At 35.2% G+C, this 19,036-nt stretch overlaps 1 protein-coding gene across 3 annotated transcripts in view; it reads left to right on the forward strand.

Moving 5' to 3' along the window:
* Positions 1–19,036, forward strand: part of PPARG (peroxisome proliferator activated receptor gamma) — a 62,058-nt gene that overhangs the window by 15,434 nt on the left and 27,588 nt on the right. The window lies entirely within an intron of this gene.

The following is a 19,036-nucleotide window of genomic DNA, read 5'->3' on the forward strand; positions in this document are numbered from 1 at the left end:
ACATTATATGCACAATGCCAACCCAAAGTACTAAGTCAGCAGACTACTTGGAAAAGTTAAAAAATAATTTATTTCATTTCATTATCAGTTCATTTTCTGCTTTTGGTATCTGTAGTTGAGCAAAAATGTTGTTTGCATAGCAAAAGTTTAATACCTTTGTAAAGCTTTTACCCACAATATACAAAAATCAAAATATTGAATTCTTTTTCGTGATCTCTTTATTGACCGACTGATTTTACTTTTAGTGAGGAAAATTATTTTCTCCTGAATAAAAACTGATGAAAAGCTGTTAGTTTTTGCAATCTTGACCATCTGAAAGTTTTCAAATATAAACAATGTTGTTCAGCTTCTAATTATTTAACTGTCTCTCTCTGGGCTTCATTGACATAGAGAGATAAGGGCTGAAAAATGTTGACTATGCCTGTCTTAAACTATTAAAAAGTATTTACTTTATATAAGTATTTAAACACTGTTGGTAATCAGCCTATATTACAGAGAGAGATCTCTCCTCTGGAGAATAATTTAGAGCAAGAAACTACTTTAACTGTTCCGAATCAGGCTCTAGAGGAACCTCTTGCACTGACCACCGAGATATAACTTGAGATATTCTTATTAGCCTTTTTGAATACCTGCCACATAGGAAAGTTTTGAGAACTGACTTTTCAGCCTCCTGCTTTTAGATCAGCTTCAGGAGATCCCAGGAAAAATTATGCTAATCTAATAAGCATAGAAATGCTGAAGTGTGTGAATTTGTGAGACAAGATCTGTATCGTGAAGAAAGAGAGTGCTGTATAGGTAGTAATTGCTCACCCAAAGGAGTATGAATGTGTTCCAGCAACAAGCCATTATCTCACACCAGTGCTACCCCTGATTCTCTGAATGCAAGGAGTCCATAGGCCTTAAAATTCCCCAAAGCTTAATCTCAAATGACGCTGGGGGGGGGGGGTGGGGGGGGGTGTAGATTCAGGGAAATACCTTTGTTATGTTCCTGGGTTGGTGTTTTTTTTAGTTAACATACCGCATGACTTTCCTCTCAACCTCTAGGAATGCATTGGATGTCTGTCAAGCCCACAAAGTTGTCCGTATTGTAGAAATGTATGAAAGTTGTCTCTATACGGAGTTGCCATTGCTCTTTTCCTTATCTGTGAAGGAAACACAGCAACTCCCACTGGGGAAATTTCATGTTAACTTGATCTTAAAATAAAAAATCAAGGGAAAGGTCATATCCTAATAAGCTGTGCAAATCTAAATTCCCAGGGAGCTTCAAAATGACATTGTATGACTAGGGCATTAACAATTTTCCAGCAATGTATTTTTGAACTGCTTCCAATAGTGTTTTTAACATCCGAGAACAAATAGTAAAATAAAGATACAACTGGCAAGATACAAGATCCAGTTGAGCTCTGTGATCCACAGTCCATAGCCCATTGATAATCTGGGGGCTTTGCATCTGACAAACATAATGGAATTGGCAACTTTTTCTGCTTTCATTGAAATCTAAATCTTGTGAGGAAGCTATTTATTCATCAGTTTATGTATTACTGTGATCTCAGTATCAATAATTTTGACTATTTTCCCTAACCGAGGATTATAGACCAAAGATTTCCTCAGAATGTCTGAGGAAGGAGGAGGTTCAGTTTGAGAGCCAGTTTGGTATGATACGTATGTTTGTGCTGGCAGAGGTTTTGGATATGTTAGGTTCAGATATTGACCAAGAGGTGCAGAATTCCTGTTCAAAATCACATGCCTTCATCATTGTCTCACAAAAGGTAAATTAAATAAACTGATAGAAATCTTAGAGTTAATTTTAAAGGAGCCAGTGTTTGACCCCAAATTATCTTGTCTGACTCAAAAGAGCATGTTATGTAGAGTTGTACAAAATCTTGCATAGTTTCAAACAATGAGCCAAGTCCGGTACCAGTTTACATCTGAAACAGTTTAGGAATTCTTGAAATACAGGGGAGACCATCGTCTAATAGTATTTGTTTTATACAGTATGCCACACACATTTTAGAAGCCCCTCCTTTACATTGGAAAGGTATGCCTGTATAAAGCTTTGAGGTGAACACTGTATTCTTATAAACCAATGAAAACCAGTTTCTGCTCTGCAGAAGTTTGGTGTTTAACCTATTTTTTTATGATATATTGATAGTAGAAAATGAAAGTGAGAGATCAAACCCAGGTTCTAAATTCCCAAACACTCTCAGTTTAGATGGGTGTAATGGAATTATAGCCCTTCTTTTCATCCTTATCATATCCCTCTAGTATATCACTGTTGGCGAAGAGTCACCTAAGCTGCTGTAAAATAATTTCTTATTTTTTTACAGAGTATAGTAATAAGATTTAAAAAAGATGTTCATACCTTGTTGCACAAGGAAGTATAGGGTGTGGGAAGCAGTCTGCTACTGAAGACCCCTTCTGGTCTTTGAATTAGAGGTAGTTCAGAAAGTTCCAGTGAGTGTTTTGCATGCACCGTGAATGCAAGGAGTGTCTTATCCTGATACTCAGCTCTACGTTACATATAATGCACTGGATGTAATCCAGATGTCCCTTAAGAATTTATTTTTTTGTGATAATCTCAATGGTATTTCAATGTGATTCCTTTTAAGTATAACTGAATCATTGAAGAGATTGACCATCTGTCTTGTGATCATGCTTCAAACTCAGCATATAGACATTTGCAAACAATTGATTTTTGTTTAGCAGTTAAAAAAAAAACCCTGGAACAGTAAAAAGTCACAGTAACTTATCCTCGTTATATATCAGAGCCACGTGATATTTAGTTGTTCACAAGCCTGCTTGAGGGGTTACAAAAAGTCACAGCAATAACTTTTAGTTCCTCACACTAAACTTGCTTGTCTAGAAAATGAATCTCCTTACAGGAATAATAGGGTATGACGATATAATTTATTGCAAGGTTAACTACTGGTAGTCTGACCAAATTGAAGACGAATAGCTGATTTCAAAATAAACCAATCAAGTTATCAAGTATCCCAGAGTATACGGGCAAAATTCCAGTGTATAATTTGTGGTTTGTATGTGAAAATCACACGCATATTTAGATTAAAGAAATACAGTTGCATGTAATTATTCAAAATAACACTTTCCAGAAAGTTAGTTAATGTGGTTTTTTTCAGTATTCCAAATTACTTTATAAATATTCTAGAAAAATAAGCAAGCAGTTAGCTATAAATGGAATTAAAGATGCATTTTTGTCTTGAATTGTGGTGTATAAATCTATATATCATGACGTGAAACTAACAGATTTGCTGTTAGCTGTCCTCTTAGATCACTGCAGAAGGAATTCTTAAAGTATTTTAAATATAGACAAAAAAAGATGATGACAAGAACACATGACAGAGAAGGGAACTGAAATTTTCTCAATCTCTTTCTTCCCCTCTTTTTAATGCTGTTAAATTTTAACATAGCTGCTTTGCTTGTACCAGTATTGTTAATGTTGCATAACCCTATAATTATTAATCTTACTGAAACAGCATTAGAACTTGATTATACATTTTTCTCCTCAATTGAAACTAGCAAATGCTGTCAAATATAGAAATGGAATGGCAGTTCACATTTTTAAAGAAAGCAGGCAAGTTTACATAAACTGGGATCTCTACAGGCAACTGTCAGTCTCATATACAGAGCTTCACAGAATCTGAAATCCATATGAACATATGTGATGGGGGCATACAGAGATTTTTTAACTTACAGCTGACAGTCACTTTATGCTCTCCACAATATATATGTGCAAAATATAAAGTGCAGTCGGTGTCTTTACTGATTTAGTCAAGTATTGGCAGATTCTTTACAGCTGGAAGCAAAGAAATTTACAGAAGTGACTGTTCAGCCTTAGTTATTAAAGCATTTTTTTTAGCATTAGCTGTTAAAAATAACAAAATTCTGAAAGTATACATGAATAAATTTTTCCTAAATTTAAATTGTTCTTAGCTATGGATACTATCTGTTTGGTGTCCTAAAATGATGTCATTTTAACTCTTGATAATTTCTTGTCAAAAATAGCAACACCAGTTTCCATCTTCCTTTAATAGAACAATTTGTACAGTCTGTGTCAGTCACTGTGCAGGTCAAAACTTTGCTGACTTTGAGTGACGAGAGTGATGTTTGCTTTGTATGAACACTCTAGGTTAAAGATCACCAATATTAATAACTGAAGAATAACATAAACCACAATTTTTAAAATTACAGTTTATTGCAGAAGCAAAGAACAGTAGCAAAAGCCCTGAAGCTGCTAACTAAATGGGCGCTGTTCATTGCCAGACATATATGTTTAAACGTTAATATAACTATACCCTGCTTTCTGGATGAACTACACTTACAGAAAGTGCAGGAGTGACATACAGTTCACATAAAGGAACAAATGAGTTCTGTGAAGTAATTTTCCTTACCTTGGCAGGTAGAAATATTTATTCCTTCACGGGGAAAGCAAGGCAATTTCAATGGATGAATTGGAAAAACTTTTGCTTCAAAATAGAAAGGTTGACAAAAGTAGGGCCAAGTCATAGCAGACATATTCTTAGGATATTAACAACATAGGGGAAGAATAACCTAACAGAAAATAAGGTCAAAGAAATTCCTTCCTTTTAGTTTTCATGCACATTGTAAAATCCAAACCTTGCTAGATCTCTTATTAGAAAACACAGTGAGTTTATGCATCAGTAACAAAGTCAGGAGTTTGTATAATTTTGCATTAATGTATCATCATCCAGGTTATATATAAGTTCTTTTTGAAGTCTATCAATGATTTTGAAACTAAATAGAAGATGAAATCATGTTCTTGCCCAACAAATTTTGTCTATTTCTTCTTATCAAAGGGCTGCAGGGAGAATATTCATCTTTTCATTCAGGTTCAAGCAACACTTACTTATTGTGTATTTAGTAAGTTACTTCTATGTCCTTAAGATAAAGTTATCTTGGGGTTTTTTTTCCTTGAAAAGTACATTTGGAAATAAGTAAAATATCTTCATCAAATTCTGTGTCACTCCCAAAGACTCATGTCAAATTTTCAGAAAAGCTTGTGATGCGGGGGGGGCCTTTTCTCAGAAAACTACTGAGGAATAGGTGATAGGTTTAAATAACCTTGTATAACAACTGAGCATGTACCCTTTTCTGAATTATTATGTAGTGTTGCACTGATAATCCATTTTCTGAATGCATGTATTGTGATTCTTTTTAAGGGCTAAAGGGAATTTTGTTTATTAGTATTAGATGGTAGGAACAGAAATGAAATAATTGAAAATAGTTCGATTTGTCTGATGGATAGACTGACATCCAGGACTACTTAGTTTGCTAGGGAAATTGTTAGCCCATAAACTTAGAAGTTGCAGTCATTATATTTAGTTTAAAACTCAAGATAACAGTTCTGTTTTAGGGCTTCTTAGTGTCATCTATTTCATAGTAACTCTGATCCAGGGCTCTGTTTGTTTGGGTTAGCTTTGTGGGTTTTTTTTCTCTGTTCAATACTTCCTATAGTCTTAAGTTCCAGTCTGCAAGAAGCTTTTCTGAAGTATATCAAATAGAAAATTCCTAATTAAATGCCTATAATTTCTGTTGAAAGTAAGAAATACAATGACATGAAAGGAGGTAAGTTGGTGCTAATTTAATGCTGAGGTTTTATAGTTGATACTTTAGTATTCTTTTTCTCAGATCACTATTATAGTCATACACAGACTTTAAAATTAATATTTTATATCTAGATCTTACGATAGTCAGTTTTCAGTGCTAAAATTCCTTCAGAAAGTTTTCACCTATTTTTCTTCTGGAATAAAATACCGAGTGCAATGTTATATTATGTTGTATTTTATACTGACCCCCAAAAAAGCCCAAAATGGGGAAGATTCTCTTCATACTTTTGTCCTGTAGTCCAATAGAAGATTCCGAAATGGAACTGTTCAAGGTAACTTAAATTCAGAGCACAATTCATAACTAATTTACTTGTGTTCATTAAATACTTCTCACAGTGTTGCACAATGTCGCAATTTCAGTTACAAAAGCAAGCTTGCCCTATTTACGACCTGATTCTACGCTCCTGTGTAGGCAGCCTGAAGACACCTTGATGGGGCAGTTTTAAAGCTATCTGGGAAAATTAATATTTAGAAAGATGGAGTACGTGAGATGCAAAGAACATTGATCTAAATATGTGATAAATATCCTACACTATTGAGAACAATAATTATTGAAACACATGTACAAACACGTCAACATATTTTAGTTGGGAATATTTTGGCGGGTCAAAAGTACAGTAGTCAGATGACAAAAGGTTGCTCTATTACTGAAAAGTGGCTGAGCAGGTTATATGTTTCTTAGTTTGTACAGTGGAGAAGGTTGATTTTTTTTTTTTTCCTAATTTAAAAGATGAAAGAGATACATTTGTGCAACAGATGATAGGTGTACAAAAGTTCATGTGTCTTTATTATGAAATGATTTCAGTTGAGTATTCTCACTGTAGGCTGGTACAAAGCCTGCTCTTAGATGTAGCCAAAGTGGGGTACCCATTTCTCTTTTGCCTGGTGTTTCTCTTGTCAGAGGAATGGCAACAATTATGATGGAGTAAAGAGTAGGGTCCTCCAGCTCTTGTTGGGCAGCATTGTGCCTTGAAGTGGTATGCCTGTCACTGGTAGTACCCTTCCAAGTTTAGAAATGTCTGATAGAAGAGTTTCAGTAGCTAGTGAAAATACACTTCGCTAACAGTCTGTAAATAATGTATTCCACACAAAATCTGAACATATTTTTCTGCTTGTTAATTTGGGGAGCATCTAGAAGAGGAGAATGCTAAATGTTAAGCCCTCTTTGGTACTATCTATCTACTTTCTCAAGCTTTAATGTATTTGAACTAGCTTGACATCACAGAGAGTAGTGACTGTACACACATATATAGAGTATTATCTTATAATGGTATATATCAGAAATTATAATTCTTCTTTATATAATTTTATATAGCTAGGAAAGTATGGTCCCTGTTATGCTGAGGTATTTTCTGTATTTAATGCACAAATAGTGCTAAGCACGTTTACATTAATGAATGAGTTTTGCAACAAGGTGCTTTTCAACTTTTTGGACTTAGTGATTGTCCAACAGGTTAAAATATTTAAAGTGATACTGAATAAAAAACAGTGCTCAATCAAATTATATGGGCCCTACATATAGTCTTACCATACTAAATTACATTTTACATTTTTAGTATTTTAGAAGGTAACAGCTTTGTGATGAAAACAGCTCATCCCGATATGAGAAGCATTTTTATGGATAATTTGCAATGTATTTGACTGCCAGGAAAAACTTTAAAAGTGGGATTTAATTCAAGGAATGAGTTTAAACTCATGTTGCATTTGTTCCTCCTCCTCCTCTTCCTGTGGGAGTATTCAGTATTCTGCCATGGCAGAGAACTGCATTTAGGATATTAATGAGTATATTTTACCCTATTACAGTCGTATGCCTTATTAGCTCATCTCTTGGAAACAATGCTTAAGTTTACTGTCTTGTGAACATTAAAAAGCACTGACATGACAGTCTGAGGAAAGAAAAAAATCCCAGGCTTCTTACCAACAGTATTATGCCTCCATAAAAAGTTCTCAATAAATTCTCCCCTACTACTAAGTGGATTGCGAAAGCTTCTTGTGGTTATTTAAGTATTAATATAATAAAAATTCTTCAGAGTTAGTATAAAATTTATTGCACCTAAGATGACTTAGAAAAAAGAATCAACTGGATATTGTGCATAAAATATACAACTTTTGCTATTAAAGTTATTAATGTTTCAAAAAGAAATACAAACTTTGTATTCAGATTTGAATCCCATAATGAAGTACATCAGTTTTAAAATGTCTTGCTAAAGTGGTACCTTAGTTGATAATCATTGACTAAACACCATTTTTGAAGAATACAGTCCATGATTAGTATATTAAAATACATTAAAAGACACAGTGACAATGACTTCATGAAACCAAATAAACAATGTAGCATGATTGTCTTGTAAATTGCTGCAGTGCTTACACATCTGTGGTGTATTTTGCTATATTACATGCTTAAATCTTTGATAATCTCACAAAGGCTTATGAAGCCACAGAGGAATTTGCAAATTTTCATATAATGAGTCATGTGTGAGCACAGTATAAATTTGCTAGGTGGCATTTCTACTGTATTGGGACAGTGCTGTTTCCTGTTTAAACATACAGCAGGCACCTGGCTTAACATTGCAACTAGTGTTTCATGGTAGCTGTGAGTTACTTTTATTAATTCTGGGCACAGTGTTTTCACTGTGGCTAGTGAGAAACAGTAATTTTACATAGAAAATATGGCATTTTATGAAGACCCAACTCCTTATGGATCTGTATTACAACATACACTGATTTATTCGTCTGTATACATGTGTATGATATTTGATTTAATAATATACCCTAGCTAAAGAAGTCCTTCCTTAGCCAGGAACTGAGGTTTTAAAAGTACTTAACTTTAAGCAGGTGTTTACATACCACTAGCAATAATACAATATTAAGTATATACATTAGTGTTTTTCTTACCTGTGGCCTAAACAATGAATTTCTATTGAAGCTATAAAACTTTCTATTGACTTTGAAACAAGTTTGACATCCGAAAGCACAGTCACAGGTTATGCATAAGTCTGCATGTAAACTTCTGAATACAGAATTTTCTCTTAAAATACTTCTAATGGCATGCACTGAACCTATAAATCTAACTGAAAACTCAGACAATGAAAAGTTTTCTTAACTCCTTGGCAATTTCTATTTTTGTTACTGATAATAAAAGAGGTTATATCTATTACATGATATGAGACCTTATTTTTAAATTAATTAAGAATTATATTATCTTACTGTACATCTTTGGGATGCAGGGAAAGATTTCTGGAACACTGTCTTAGTCACCTTATTTAGCACAGCAAGAATGCAGTTTCAAAGAATCTCGAAGCAGATTGTTCTCTCACATTGAGTCAGTGGCAAAAAAAAATAATAATAAAAAATTATGGTGTAGATTAAGATGCACAAATATGATGTCTTTGAATTATATGAATTTCCTGTAGTTAGTAAAACTTTCACTAAACCTAAGCAATACAAAGTCTGCCCAGTACGAATAAATTCCAGTTGTAAAAGGTACACTGAGTGTTGGAGCCAAGCGCAGTTCTGAGAACATTAACACTCTGGTCAATTGAGCTGTGTTGTGACTTTCTAGTTAATAAAGCTTTGCTATCTTCTTTACAGCACAGCATTTTTTTGTATATTTTAAAATCAATTACTTCCTTCAGTCTTACGAGGCCACTCAGCTGACAAGGGAAGGCCTACTCCTTAGTAGCTTGGCACATTCAGTTATGACGCTTTGCCAAAGGGGGCAAAGGTCTCTCTTAAGAAGCCAGCTTTTTCTGATTACAAAATTGAATGTGATTCATTGCCTATCTATCAGGATCCTTTTTTAAATCACAATGATTCATAGAGAGTTACGCCTACATTTTATATCATGAGGTAGTTTTACAATATTGCCAGTGCAAGTTAGAGACGTGTTAGTTTCTGGTTTCCTCAAATCCCTCAAAACCAAAGGGATCCAGACTTGAGCTCCACTAAGGCAAGTAGGCATACTGTAAATAGTGATACATGATCTTTGCCCATTAGAATTCTGTAGATGTTTATTCTGATTTTTATATTAGCAATGAGATGATATCTTATTTTTCAGATTTTTATACTCCTGGGGCTGTTCGGTTATTTATTTATTTTTTTTTGTTCAACAGAATGAACTACCAGTAATTTCTATTTTGAAGAGTGGGAGGTATTTTTAAGATATTTTTTGAACAAAAAGCATTGGAAGATAAGTCTTTTCATCAGGATTAATTTTAGTTTCAATACATGGTGCTTCACAAGGCATGGATTGCAGCTGCCTATAACTAGAAAACTGTGCAGTTTTGCCACTCAAGTATTTCTAAGAACATTGTATTTCCCACACACTTTGAATCTGAGAGAACAGAAATTATCTCTACAGCTCAGTGTTCTGTCAGTCTTGTGACAGCAGTAGAACACTTCCATTTCTATTGTAGTCAGCCTTTCATCACTGGGAGCCCAATGCCGGGTCACCTCTAGAATTTTGTAGTTGTGTTCTCCATGATTTTCAAGTGCTGTTCCTCTTAAATCTGAGCTATCTGTCTATAAAGTTTTTCAGATATATTAATCAGTATTTCTTACACAGCTATCTTCCATTGTCCAATATTCTCAATTTCTATTTAAGTTGTTATTTGACATAGCCTTGCAATCAATTTCTTTTATATCCTGAAATAACTTAAAGTTTCATCGATATCTATCCAGTATCAGAATGCAACAAATTCTGCACTAAAAACTTAAAATAGTATGGTAGAATTTGTACTATATCCGAGTAGCCTGTGGCATTTTTGAGCTTGTTTCTCATTTGCATTTATATTTACAGTGGTTTATGTTGCTCCAAGGGTATAAAATGCTGCTGTTTCAAATAAGAACCCAGGCCACTTACCATTTTGTGTGAATTCCACAGGCATAGAATAGAAAATATATTTTAAATTAAAGAGCTCTATTATTCCCTGAATGGGCTTTTTTTTATTATTATTTTTCTTGTGCTTCTATTAGCAGCTAGCTCCTAAACTGTGTAGTAAATTTATGGACTGAGCTTTTAGTGATCACAGCTTGTAGTTATAATTCAGTTATAGGAACAGAATACATTTCCTACTGATTCATGAGTTGCTTGCCTTTGGCCTTTTCAAGTGTTTGGATTTACACCGTTTCTCAAGTTTCTTCTGATGTTTTACCATGCAGCCTTACTGAGAGGATGAATGGGTTTACTCCCCTCTTACATTTTATTCAGTTTTTTGAAGGATCTCGGTGTCACTATTCCCTGAAGCCCGTGCACAGCGCACCATTTGGGTATCTCAGCCTGGTTCTTAAGCCATCCAATCTTCAACTCTAGCCCATGATTTACATTGTGGAGATGTGACAGAAACCTGCATCTGGTGGTTCCTGGGAGTATCTGGTTTGTTGTCACACCTTTAACATTCCACTCAGCCCCAGCTTATTGCTTTTCTTTTTGCTATCAGAATTTTTGTCCTGTGCTGGTTCTGCAGGTTAGTACAGCAGACTCTGAAAGGAGACTTTCATAACCTTATACTCATCCCACTCTGTGATTAACCCTTCAGGTGTGCTTGTTGGCTGCACCCTGCCACAGTGGTGATACATCCCTCCTCCTCTGCTTAAAGATGTAACAAAACCATTTTGTCTAGAACTACCAGGCTTGGTTTTATATGCAATGTTTATTCCCATTCTTTCCAAAGTATATTTTCTATGTGGCATCTTTTTCGTATTGTCAGGCATATTCCCTAATGGACCTGTTCATTTCTGGGCCACATTTAGATAGCTTGAGGGCTGGAGCTGAGGAACAGAGAAGAAATGTCCTCCATTGTCTTGGTTTTGTGCTTGGAGTCAGGGCTGATGTTAAAAGCAATGCACCAAATTATCTATGAACTTACTTCTTCACTAAGTCAGTTACTGTGGAGCTGGTTTTGACACTCAACATTTGCTAAAGGACGCTAGGTATTTTCTTTGTTTTTACAGGTAAACTGAGGGGGACAGGGAGCTTTAGTTTAGAGTTCTCAAATTGAAACAAACCCATAAAAGTTTTGTTCTTCTGTTATGCAGTGAGCTCCATTTTCATTCCTGTAAAATTTTTGATAAATTCATAAATGAAAAGAAAAAGAGCAGGTCCGCTAAGACTGTGGTACAAGCAGGCGTCTGCTTGACACCAGGGTGCGTGCAGAAGTACTTTTGTTCTTGCTATAATGACAATTCTAGGGTAGGAATGCTGAAAGGCAATACTGAGTTTTCAAAAACAGTTTGAATTTACAATAAAAAACTTTGTCAATACTTCTTCTATCAATTGCCTAAGTAAGCCTGAGTCCTTTTCCCAAAATCACAGTTGTTTCTAATGTGTAATTTCCTTGGAAAAAGACTGCTTTGGATAAGTATTTTAAGTCCTATCAATATATTGCTGTTCAGTATATATGTCACCACATAATAATACCAATGTCTTGAATATGTGCACAGACAAAAAGAAAAAAACTCCTTTCTATCTCTGTTTCTTGGTAATGCAAACGTAACAGTACAAACTTCTGTAACACAATTTTTAAAGCAAGTCTTTATAGATTTTTGCTATTATTTTATTTTTCTTGCTGCAGTTTGAAGCTTTCTGAATTTGTCCAAATACTGAACTGGGTGTATCAGCCAACAAGGCTCTTTTTATGTACTGTTTTGCTTGTTTGTTTGTTTAAGAGCATCATTGATTGTGTCAGCAGAGTTCTTGGAAAGAGTTGGGTTTTTTTTTTAGTTACGTTGTGCTCCCTCTGCTGACTCTGCAGCAACAGAACACAAAATAGTACAGGTCCTATGTTATGGAGTGGTTGTTAAATTTAAGAACCTGCAGACGACACAGTAGTTGTTTTAATGTATTAAATGGGCTGTGTCCAAGAGCTTTGAGTCATTGTTTGAAATACAGAAAAAAATCACATACTTCGCTTTATCCAAAGCCAAACTACCTCTATTTTATGCAAATGTTGTCTATTAGATAAAGTCTGTTATAATGACATGTACTATGCATGAAAAATATATTATTTTCATGATTGAAGAAGGTATCTCCTAAAGGCTTTTAAACTAAGCTTAAAGCTTCATTCTACTCAGACATAATCAGGAATATGTAGAGTAATACCATCCCTGCTGCAGAAGGCTGCCTTATTAATGACAACACAGAGAATAGGGAGGAAAATAGATAATATTATTTCACTGGACAAGTGGAGAACTGAGGCAAAAGTCTAAACAGTAGTTTGGGGTTTTTTTATTTTCTCTGGGAAAAGTAAATGCAGTTGGATGGTGCAATTTTCTCTAAGTAACCAGAAGAACAATGAATAGGACAAAGTGATACCATTTTCCCAAGTTTTACTAGAAGTGATGACAAATTCCACCATCCAGAGACATTGGTTAATCACTTTCTGAACACAATGTATCACCAGACCCTATGCCTCACATCTAGGACCTGAAAACAGCACTGATGAAAATGTTGGCTTGAACTACTTGCCCATTGCCACACAGAATTTCTGTGTCAGAGGCAACAATAGAACGGAGTTATTGAAAGGGGAATGCGATTGTTCTATCACAAGACTGTCCTTTCTCTTCTTATTGTCCTTTTGCAGCATTTTCTTCTAAAAGATCATTGAAGGTCTTTAATTCAGTGGATTTGGTGCTGTCATTTAGGGTAGATGTGGTTTTGCAAGGCACACATAAAACATTTTATTGTTCCTCCTAAGTAGATAAATAAAATATATGGGGATATCAAGCTGACCCTTCACCATCTCTAAATTTTTCTTTAAAGCTAGGAATGGTTCTGTGATCTTAACTAACATAGATGACATTATTTTGGAGATGGTCTGAGTCTGCCTTAATTAAAATAATTGGTAAAAGTCCCCATTAAGTTCTGCAGCACTTGCATATGAGTTTACTCGACGGATTCTGACACATTTATACATGAGATGAAATTCAAACTTGTCTATGAATTATGTTTTAATAAAAAAAAAATTACATAATGTATATATTTGTCCTTATTTATACCTGTCCATGTAGTATAATTGTATCATTGCCTAGATTTTAATGTTTCAAGGCTGAGAGGCTTTAATCGCGCTTTTTTTTTTTTTCTGATTTTCTGTAACTCATATGAGGCTAGGATGTTCTGGTTGCTTTGTTAAATACCTCTAGGGTCATATTTTGGTAGTTTTGTCTGGAAAGAGCGTGTCTAGAATGTAGTGTAACAGGCCTTTCAGGTTAACTGAGCACAGGTAGTGTTTATGGTAAAGAGTAGCCTGTGATCCAAGATGTTTTTCATACCACGGTAATCTCTTTTGTTATATTTTATGTTTTCCTAATACAAAAAATACCCTGAATAACTTTCTTAGGAATCGGAAATCAATTCAATTTGCAACTGCTACTGAATGAATTAACTTAATGGTATGATAGTTTTCACGGTCAGTGCCTGATTAGCTAACTGTATGCTGTCACTATGGTTGATAGTCAATACAGACGTGTTTCATGGGTTCGGGCGCCTTTTTTTACTTCCTTGTAGATAACAGTTAGCAGTTGGCTACATGAGATTAAATGCAAGCAAACGGAGTTAAAACAACTAGTTTCATTTCTCAGTGTTTAATGTTATCTCCGCACCATTCTCTCTTTCACTTCTCGTCTTTTTGATGATTAAATGTTAAAGCGTATTCATCTGACTTTGTGAAAAACATCTCTGCTGCTATTCAGTGTAGTCTTTTGCTGACTGAGAATGATTTTTGCACGTGAAAATCTTTTTAACCATTAGTTACATTTTTATTACCTGGATCTCACATGAGCATGTGTGAGTTTTATGAAAGAATTCTGGAATTGTCTGTTGATTGGACTTTGCTTTGGATGTTTTGGTGGTTTGTTTTTTAAAAAAAGCCAAGAGAAGAATACAACTAAACTTCTTCCACCACCACCAAAAAAGAAAGAAAAAAAAAAAAAGATATATTAGCATTTCTTTTTTACGTGGAGGGAAAAAAGACAAAATACACAGCAGAAATAAAGTTATATGCAAAATAGAAATATTTGTAAACTAACTATTAAACATAGGAACGTTTTTCATATTTTAGTTTTCAATGCCACAAGAATAAAACTAGCACATGAAAGGTTTTCTTCGTTCTAGTATTTATAATATAAATTAGTCTATACAGTAAATTTCATTTTTCCAGCATAATAGCAAATTTTATTAAATTGAACAGGATATCCATAATTTGACCAAGACACAGCAGTCATATTTGAAGATTCAATCTAAAACTGTATCTAAATGCTCTGATTTTTATGTCCAAAACCTGAGCAAACCTAAAAATTCTCATAATTCAGAAAGGTTGATGAATAATTTTACTGTGGGATCACTAATGCCTAGCTATTTTGTTGGATAAAATAATGCTATAATAGCATCTTGTTATCCAGAAATGGAAAAAGTAGCACAAAACAGCTCTTATTTTTAGTTTGACCTTAGATATTCTTGCAGTACAGAATCTATTGCACTGACATCTTTAAGATTCTTTTACCAACTTTGAATTTACTGGCATCTTTGAAAAATACCTATTGATCTGTATATCTATATACCAGTTCACATTGCTGATTTTTTCCTTTTTTTCTTTTTTTCTTTTTTTTTTTAAACCAAACAAATCAGAAATATGTGCATAATGAGAGAAAGTCAAATGCTTTAGTCCTTTTGTTGTGTATAGTTAATGCAGTAAGAAAATAATCCCTTGCCGCCTCTTTGCATAGATGTCATAGTAAGTAGTAGAAATATAGTCCCTACAGCTGGGAAATCACAGAATTTGCTTTATTTTATATAGTAATGGTTCCCCATCGCCAAATATATATATGGATATATATATATTTATATATATATATCCATTTCTCCACACGTAGACACACGTGCATGTAAACACCCATCTTGTCCTGTCTTGTGGTGCTGCTGTTGGAGAACGTTACATCCCTCAGAAGAGATGTACGTTCCTTAACTGTGAGGCCTGAGAGGCAAAATGTTTCTCAGCTGTGGTTAGATTAAATGTTCTGTGTTCATGAGCCCTCCTAGGTTCATGCTAGACTGGCAGTGGATGTTAAATTCCTGTAAATGGTACAGAACTCAGGCCTTGTCAGTTCAGATTTACAGTATGGCCAAAATTACCTGTTTTTAAGGGAAGGAAAGCAATGAAAAATGTACATGCAAACCTTTTTTTTTTTTGTGTTGAGTAAAACCTACCTACTTAAGGCATTTTACCACGTCAGAATCTTACACTTTAAGAAATACTTCAGATACACACACCTATGTGTATGTGTATAATACCATTGATAGGTACCTTTGTAGTATTAGATGAAATTACAGGCAACATAATAATTTTTGAAAACTAAAAGGAAACTTTTTTGTAGTGGAACAATTTAGCAAAGCCTTTTTAGTTGCCTGAAGATCAGAAGAACTGTTATTACTAGTCATGGGATGTTAGGGATGTTAACCTCTGGAAGGGGTGGAGTTTATAGGCTTTTGCTCGAAAAAAATTGTAAATGGCTGCTGAGTCCAGATTTTATTACCTTAGAGCAGAACTATGAGTAGCATAAAATGGAATTACTTTGTGACCTGTCACAGCTGATAGGTGCACCCACAATTCCCTGTTTTTCTCTTCAGTTTAATTTTGGCTTTTTTATATCCTTTATTCCCAGCACACAGATCATGTGTATAATGTGAACAGATGCACAGAAAAAAAAACAACTGGTAAGGAAAAAACAACATGCATGAAACGCTATCCCTTGTATTACGTGATGACAGGTCACTATTTGTTTATTTTTATTTTGCTTCTTCTAAAGCTTAATAAAAACCTAAAACATCACAGTTCTAGGCTAGAAATATTTTCACCATGAAACTGCTCTGGAAATCATTGGTAGACTGCTGAAAAAAGTTAGCTGTGCTGTCTGTGAAAACAGAAAATTCCTGCTAAGGAATTACTATACCCTCTCAGCTGTTGTAGTTTGTGCCCAGCAAGCCAGACATCTGGTCTCGCACCCTTATCTGAGGCTCTTTCTAAGCTGTAGTATATCTGTGCCTATGAATTTCGTGCACACACTCTGCCGTAATGATTCAGGAGTTTCATAGAATTCATCATGTTATGCGTAACCAAATTCTCCAAAACACCACAGCAATTCCCTGTGTTCTAAAGTGAAATATAGCCTAGCTTTAACTGGCTGTTTAGCTCTCAGTCATTTGCAAACTGGAGCCCTTTAAACCGAAACTACAAAGCGATAATGCCTCAAGATTGTGAGAATATTTTTGTAGAGCTTTTATGGATTTTGGAGGAAAACAGCACAATTTTAACATCTGGTCTGTGTGTGTGTAATACAAAAACTGAGATCCGTGGTGAGGGATTAAGCATATCCCTATTCAGAGAGTGACTTAAGCTGGCACTTGCCTTTAAGCGTGGACCCCAGCCTCCTCAGCTGCCTCCCTAGTGCAAGGGCAGCTGTCACTATGAGTCCTCCTGCCTGCTGGGGACGTGGCTGCCTGCAGTTGTTTCTTGGCCACACAGTAACCTCGTGAGTGCACCTGCACATATAGAGTCCTCTGGACCTCGCAGGATGAAGCTGGACCATAACCAGAACCATGCCTACGGGCATCCTTCTTCACCCTTGAGGCAGCCCTCCTCTGTGGATACAAGGTGGACATAACACTCCATGTCACTTGCTTAAAGGATATAATAAGCCAATGTTTAAATTTTAGAGGTCTGTTGATTCTATTTAATTTCTTTTAAAGATGTGGCTGAGCAATTACAAAAATGGACTCTTAAGAAGGAGTGTATTCTATTTTACTGCTTTCTTTGGAGATCTGTTCAAGACAAACAGTTTTCAGTGTTGATGGGCCAGGGATTTACACTTCACGTTAACAGAAAAATTTACTATTTTGAAGCTACTGTATGACACTGAGGCACTCTGACAGCCTATCATGCACTTCCACCAGATAATTCACTTGTGGCAGTTAGAAATTCTGTTGTTTGCTTGTAGGTGGATCTTACTTCCATTAAGGCTAATATGAGACTGTATGCCCCATCCAGTGGCTGAAGCCTTTGGGAAGGTAGGCAGCTAGCTGACTGTTAGGCTAAACGTGCCAACATCACCCTTCAACACCGTTTGCTTTGCAGGACTCTATCAGTCACGTAGGAATACGAGTGGCAGTATGAAGGAGCTATAGGTTCCCCTTCTGTTCTACTAGAGGCAACATGTATGTTGCGCAGCACGGGATACAGTAGCATCTCTTTTGTCCCCTCTGCAGCGAGAATTTCTTATCTGAAATTTAAGAATAAGAAAGCTATCTTACAAGCTTTGTTGCCAGTGTTCAAGGTAGAAGAGCTAAAGGGTTGTGCTGCGAGTCCTAAAAGGTGGCAGAATGACGGTGACTCTCCTGAGGAAAGGTTTCCTCTAACCATTCCTAGCCATTCCTACCTGAGCCCTTCAGCACAGTTGATGGGGAGGACAGGCACTGTTTTACTTACCTGCAGGCCTGTCAAATCAAAGGATGATCTCAAAATTACAGAGCAGGTCTGTTCTATTATATTCATTTTGCAACATTTTTGGCAGTGTGACGGAGTAGTTTTGATTCAAAGTGGATCAAATCAAAGTTCATGTTATCTAGAGGTTAAAGGCTACTTACTTGATTGGGTCTAAAGTCCAAACTAAACAGCCAAAGTGACCAAGCTATTTTAGTTCCATAACATCTATTCTATTTTTAGATTAGAATGTTCTTTTTATAAATCATGGAAAATTAAAGTCAGACCCTAGCTATAAACCAGTGTTTTACACTTGCTGTTACTTACAGGGTTTTTCATAGTTGAAATACATCTAAATTAAGGCTTTTGGTTCAGCTGTCAGAAGAAGACTCAATTTGCATCTCTGTCTAAATTCACTGAGTTTTTTGAAGACTGAAGGTTTTTATTTGTTTACTACTGTAAAGATCTGTATAAATACATATGGGATTTGGAAGTCCTAAATTAAATTTCCTTGATCCTTGTGTTTAAGACTCTGTGATAAAACTTTTGACATACTTGAATGAGTAAAGACTTCCAATATTTCTGGTTATTTGGAGGAAAAACACCATTTATTTAACACCAACTACTGGTGTTTTTTTTCTTCTTAATATAAAAATCTTTAAGATTTTCAGGCACTGGCGAAGTGGATGACAATTAGGATTTGCAAAACTGAAAAATGAATTGTGGAATACTTCTAATTCTATTCATATGCATGCTGTTGAGAGATGGAATTAAAGTCAGTGTTATCTGTCTGTTAAAAAAGTGAAATGTTTTTTTCCAGTTATGCTGATTTAAGTTAACATCACTGGGAGGGGTGGGGGTGGCTGGGTATTGGTGTATTTGGGTTTTTTGAAATTACTTGCATGCTTACTAAAGTACATA

Source organism: Falco cherrug, chromosome 4, assembly GCF_023634085.1.
Source record: "Falco cherrug isolate bFalChe1 chromosome 4, bFalChe1.pri, whole genome shotgun sequence".
In the NCBI taxonomy this organism is placed as follows: domain Eukaryota; kingdom Metazoa; phylum Chordata; class Aves; order Falconiformes; family Falconidae; genus Falco; species Falco cherrug.